Consider the following 6,731-nt stretch of genomic DNA (forward strand, 5'->3'; position numbering starts at 1 on the left):
GTGTTGTCCAATTCCCCCCGACCCACTCCGTTAAAACACTGTTGCCTGGGACCTCAAACTAGTTTTGCCCCGCATTCGGTCTTCAACGAGGTCCACCATCAAAATTAGCAGACAATTGTCCTCTATCCATCGTTTTTGGAATTTCCAATTCTCTCTGACTGTCTAGCTTTCATTTGGGTGATTATTAGCAATCTGACCACAGTAAATAAACTGTATGAATGTAGGTCCGTTATCATTTCTCCACAGTTTTGATTTGTTTTTAGTAATTCAAAGTATATTGAGTTCATTCCCAGCTTTAGCCATTGTCTGCCTCCCTTGCTCTTCCTTCCCGCCTGTTTGGTGCTTACCCCTCTAACCTTGCTAGTCGCTCTTACAATTGTTATGCTCATTTGACTTTGCCCAGATCATTGCGAGTGGAGTATGACATACAAATGTAATCCAAAGATTATAGGATGTCTGAAGAAAGTTGAAGCTGTTCATTCTACTTTCCATTGTTGGTTGCTGCAGAGTGGGATGAATAACAACAGGTGAAACAAAGAAAGGATAACTGTTAATTTACTCAAATGTCCAATTTATGCAAGCATATCTCAAGATTCAATGGTATGATTCAAAAGGAAGGCCTTACACCATACAACAAGTTGTGTGTAGTAAAACTGAGTGAAATAGAGGGCAGTCGGAGACTATACGGCAGGGCTCTCCAACCTTGCTCCTGGAGAGCTACTGTCCTGTAGGTTTTCGCCCCAACCCTAATCTAGCACACCCGATTGTAATAATTAGCAGGTTGAGAAGCTGAATCGGGTTGGAGCGAAAACCTACATGAAGATGGCTCTCCAGGAACAGGGTTAGAGAGACCTGCTATACGGAAATAGTGAGGGATTATGAGTGTCTGAGGGGTTGAGGCTTGTGGTCTTCATACAGTAATGACACACATTTAAGTTAGTCAGGAACGGGAGACTCTTTCTTCATGGCACAGTTGTGTGGTGGGTAGTGGTGCATGGGGAGTTGGTAGATGATTTATGTATGTTAAGCATTGCTGTGTACTTTCAGGGGTCACATAGCTGATAGCCACAGCCTACTTTTTCCTCATTGTGTTTGGGAAGAAAAGAGAAGAAGAAAGTGAGCGTGAGAGAGTGACTGCGTGTCACCACCAATCATACTTACGTAAGAGGCTCATTCAAGCCATCAACTGGGATGCTACAAAGTGAACTTTGGTTGTGTTTGTCATTTGCTAACTTATCCTCAAGACAGCAAACCTACCGACTGATGTGGGAATGGTTAGTCTGTCAAGTCTGGACAGCTGGTGACGCTTGTAGATTTTTTCACAGGGTCTTCTTTTTTGCTCGACAAAACCATCACCATGGATACGCCAGATCTAGGCCACAAGAAGTGGGTCAGGGTAAGTTGGCACTTCCTGTAGCACATCACTCTTTTTCCAAGAAATTACAAAGAAAGGAAAACGTCAGAGTAACCAATAGAATGCATTTCAGTTTAGGCTGTCTACAATCAGCTCTGATCATTGCATTGAATTCCCCATGCTCCAATGAATTGAGATGTGTACTAGCTCAAATGCTTTATTATGTAAACTAAGATGACAGTAGCTCCTTGAATAAACCTTTTAAAAGAGCTTCCAAAAATGTGTGAAAGATTGTTTCACCACAATTCCATCATTAGTTTATTGATTGAGTCCCCAAATCATGGTATGTATTCATCTTGAACTACCACCACAATGACTCATTCACAGCACAAGACAAGCAGTAACTTACTCAGACCAGTCATTAAGAGCTCTCCATTTTGCATTGAGGCAACCAAAATGGGAATTTGGGTTGTCTCAAAGGCCAGGTTTGACCCAGTGTGCACTGCTTCTGCAGGCCACAGCAGCCCAGACAAAAGAAGCCGAGTTGGGGGCTGCTTTCATAGTAATCCCCTCCACTGTGTGATTGAATGGGCCACCCTGAGAAGCAATCACACACACAAGTCACCATCTGAGCTCTGACGTGGGGTTAGGGAGGGGGCCATGGTCCGTGGCCTTAAATGGGGTAGAGTGAAGAGCAGGGATCAGGGGAGAGAATGTGAATTCTAGGAAAAATAACATTTTACTTCGGACTGCTTTTTGAACCTGGGTATTTTTTTCATCATCACTTGACCAATCTTTGTCAGTGCTTTTAAAGACCGGTCCTCTGGGGCATATGGAGATTTTAATTGGTTTAATGAGCAATCCAGTGTTCAAATGACAGCAACACCAGAGCACCCCTTTCTTGGCTTGCAGTAAAACTTAGACTGTGGCCTAGTAACATTAGCAGTGACATTGTGTGGGAACGTTGTGACTCCAAATAATTAACCGTGTAGCCTACTTATGCTGATAAAGTACATGTGTGTACAAATCCCAATGGGGTCCGATTCTGACTCAGGAATGTATGCCTTTCCTATGCACGTCTTTCCTACACACGTCTTTCCTACACACTTCTCCTCAGTATTTGGTATTGAGACTTACTTAATCAGTCTCATAACGCGCTCTGCAAGTGTGGCTACCTTACTAGCTCTGAATACATTTCATTCAACGAATGAAAACCCTCCCACTTGCTGGCCAACAGGTTTTCTTGTGGAGTTTTCATTCAATTAAATGTACTGAAAACCTTATCTTAAGCCATCCTTTTAAATATGGTGTACCTTTTTTGTTCGTTTTTTTTTGCGACAGGCTAGAATAGATAAAGAAAACAGGTGAAGAATATTAGGGATCAATGAAAGAAAGCCATCTAAATATATGCATATTGTCTCCCTTTCAACACCAATTGGTAGATGTAAAAATACTCTGATCTTGTAGATTATTTAGGTTTAGGAAAGTATTTATTAATCTTAACAACAGGTTTAGAGAGCCTGTAGACACGAAAGATAGAACTGTGGTTTGATTCATTCTGAAAATTGCCACATTCAGTTCTTCAACTCATGGTAATGTTGGAAGATTAGTGTACATAGAAGTATAATAGGGAGAATATAGTGTACAACAGTAGGCTATATCCGCGTCTATTGCCTGCACTAACCATGGAACTGTGTGATGACACAGCCAAGTACTGTGCCGTGCGTCGGGTTCAAACTGTTACGGCTTGGTCTACGCTCCATAACGATTTAATTAGCCTACGTGTCTTTTTAAAATTATCAACTGTTGCCACACGGCCATGACCGCATTTACAGAGGAATCAAATGAAGGTAAGCGAAACACATGGAATGACAATGTAGGCTATACCAACTGAAGGGAACTAACAGTAAATTGGCAGCAACATATCTGTAGACACCTCCGCCACACCTTCATTTATTCGATCTCCACCCAAAACGCACGCTATACTCATGCTTAAATTCAAGATCGGAATATGCATAGAGAAAAGTGCATAAAAAGGAAACTACGTTCCATTTACGCAAGCTTAACTTGGGGCGGAATCAGGCTGGCACCATGTGAATGCCTTCCAAGACTTTAAAAAACACTTGATTAATCAAGAGAGGAGAAGCTTTCAAATGCTTTTATGGACGAAAACATTTTCCCTTTCTTAATCTCTCACCTTCTCTTTCCGATCCCTCTTTTGTCTCATCTCCTCTTCCAGAACGATGGATGGAGCGGAATGTTTTGATGCGGATAATTTTCCCCTACTTTCCCACATGGCGTGTGGATGGAGAGAATGATCTCACTGCTGTCTTGGCATCTCTCATACCTCAGCTACTGCCTTCCTCCCTCCAGCACAGCTAGAGGACCCAGACAGCTCAACCTTTATGAACCGTTAACAAGTGATAAAATATATCCCATGAAAAAAAACGCCATTGCTTTAAGGCAAAGCTAACGCTGGATGACCCAGACTTGAAAGGCCCAGTGAGAGATGCCTCAAAGATGAAAGCATTGTGACTGTCAACCAGGGCAGGGATAAATGATGAGTTGGCAGAAAAGGCCAACTCATCATCAACTCAGACTGAGTGGCATGGACTGCTAAAGGTTAAATATATACAGTCAAGTGTCACAAAATCCAACCTGATTGTTTCACTGTGACCTGGTTTTGTGATTCATCCTTTTTTAAACCAAGGTTTATTCTGAAAGCAAATTCAAACTTGGTTTAAACAAGGATGAACAACAAAAGAAGTTAAATTTGATTTCAGCTCCCTTCCACTCTTTTAAACAGTAAGATTTAAGCCAGAGGGTATTTCTCACAGTGCATTTCATATATGCATATGTATATTGCAGATGCTATTAAGGTTTGTGTTCTGCCGAAGACTGGCAAGTCAGTGGTGCAGCTCTGTACATTTGAGTATGCATGCAGCATGCTGTTGTTCATCATTGAGCAAATGTGCATTAGCGCACTTTCCAAATGAATGTATTGCAATGAAACTGACAGGTAGTGTGGCTTGAACACTCAACCTTCTGGCCCAAAGCCCAGCGGACCATCGACTGTGCCACAAAAGCATGCTGAAGTGGCAGAGTCGATATCCACGCTTAAAAACACAGGGCCACTACAGTACAGTGCAATCGGAAAGTGTTCAGACACCTTAAATGTATCCACATTTTGTTACGTTACTGCCTTATTATAAAATTAATTAAATTGCTTTTTTTCAACTCGTCAATCTACTACACACAATACCCCATAAAAAATATGACATTTACAGACCCTTCACTCGGTACTTTGAAGCACCTTTGGCAACGATTACAGCCTTGTCTTCTTGAGTATGGCGCTACAAGCTTGGCACACCTGTATTTAGGGAGTTTCTCCCATTCTCTGCAGATCCTCTCAAGCTCTGTCAGGTTGGATGGCGAGTGTTGCTGCACAGCTATTTTCCGGTCTCTCGAGATGTTTGATCAGGTTCAAGTCAGGGCTCTGACTGGGCCACTCAAAGACAGAAACTTGTCCCAAAGCCACTCCTGCGTTGTCTTGGCTGTGTGCTTAGGTTCATTGTCCTGTTGGAAAGTGAACCTTTGCCCCAGCCTGAGGCCCTAAGCACTCTGGAGCTGGTTTTTACCAAGGATCTCTCTGTACTTGGCTCCGTTCATTTTCCCTCAATCCTGACTAGTCTCACAGTCCCTGCCACTGAAAAACATCCCCACAGCATGATGCTGCCACCATCAGAGAAAGAGGGAGGTAGTATGGTAGTGGGAGGACATGGCCTAGATGCCAATACCCTAAAAGGGACTCCTTTCCTCTGCTTAAGGGCCAGTTATGAGTGAGAACTCATGAGAGAACATATGGGATGTGCTAGGTGCTTCAGGTTTAGTAGTAGCTAGCAGTGCACTCCAGATGCCTCAAGGAAGGACTTTAGGTAGCAGCACCACCCCCAAACAACAACAACACTTCTCACATTTTGTGTGACTGGGGGTAATTTATGAACATCTTCCAATCATCTTCGTTCCCTTTCCCAATGAATGAGTAGTTGTAACATCCAACTGACACACTTCCACACTCAACCCCCCCCCCCCCCCCTACACACACACACACACACACACACACTCCTTCCCAAATGTAGAACACTGGAATTTTACAGAGATTGTTTGGAGCAGGAGGATGGGTTGGGGTTGTCATAATAAATATTTTGGGATTTTGCCAGCAGTGGTTTAATCAGAGACGATGCATGCTCATCATGGGAAGGTTGGGAAATAGTGGGCGTAGACAAAAGTTAATGACGTGTGTCTGCGAAGGAAATACCAAAAAGATGAGGTGTGTGTGTGTGATCTCTGGGATGAAGTCACGCAAGGAAAGACTTCACGCCAAAAAGAGAACTGAACCAGGATAAATTTAATCTGGGCTGAATTTCTACAGCAGATGTTTGTCCAGAGGCATACTCGTTGAGTCGTAATAAAGGATTGTGTTGTCTTTATGGAGGATCATGTTCTAACCCCTACAGTACTAATAAAATGTATATAGGTTTGCACATTCTTTGTACACATGCTGTAATGTGTTTCTGTGTGAGGTCTGTGTGTGTACCTTTGTGGATGTTTGTGTGTCTGTGGGTGTGCTTGTGCTTATACGTGGATGTGTGTGTTTGTGCAATTATTTCATGTTTGGTTACGTTGAATGATCCAAAACAGTACAGTGCTGAAGAGGAACATGAAATAAGGAAGCTCAATTCAACTTTATTCTTCAACAGTAAACAATGTGGGCAACAACAACACAACATGACAAAGACACTTTCACCGGTTGAAATGCCAATGTAATATACCAAAACAAAACAAACTATGCAAGATTTAGTGTACATGGAGTAGGATTCTATTGCGTTGACAGGCACGAATCAGGCCCGTATGTGCACCATAACCAATCAGAGTTGCAGTAAGCCTATTTGAAATAACCATTGCCATATATGGATCAGTGCCGTTCACTTTGAACTGTACTGTGTTTTAGGCTACAGTATGAGTGGTCACAAGTACATGTGCTTGTTTTGAGATCGAAGTGAGTGCTGCATGTAGCCAGCCATGTGTGCACATTTGTTCATATTCTTTGCTTGTTAGTGAGTTATTAGCCCAGTTATAGCTACTTTCTAGTCAACAATGGGGGAGTGGTTGCCTCCAACAAGAATACCAAATGTGTGCATTTCTAGCCATCTTTGAAAAGCCAGTCAGGTAAAGAGTTTTTTTTTTAATGTCTTAAAGGGGAAGTGTATTTTGAGACGGTCTTGAATTAACTAAGTAGCCAATAGGTAGAGCGTAGTATAATTTGTCAGATTTTCTGTAATAATGGTATGGAATTGAGTTTTATTTTGTGAAGTGG

This window comes from Oncorhynchus clarkii, chromosome 19 (assembly GCF_045791955.1).
Source record: "Oncorhynchus clarkii lewisi isolate Uvic-CL-2024 chromosome 19, UVic_Ocla_1.0, whole genome shotgun sequence".
In the NCBI taxonomy this organism is placed as follows: domain Eukaryota; kingdom Metazoa; phylum Chordata; class Actinopteri; order Salmoniformes; family Salmonidae; genus Oncorhynchus; species Oncorhynchus clarkii.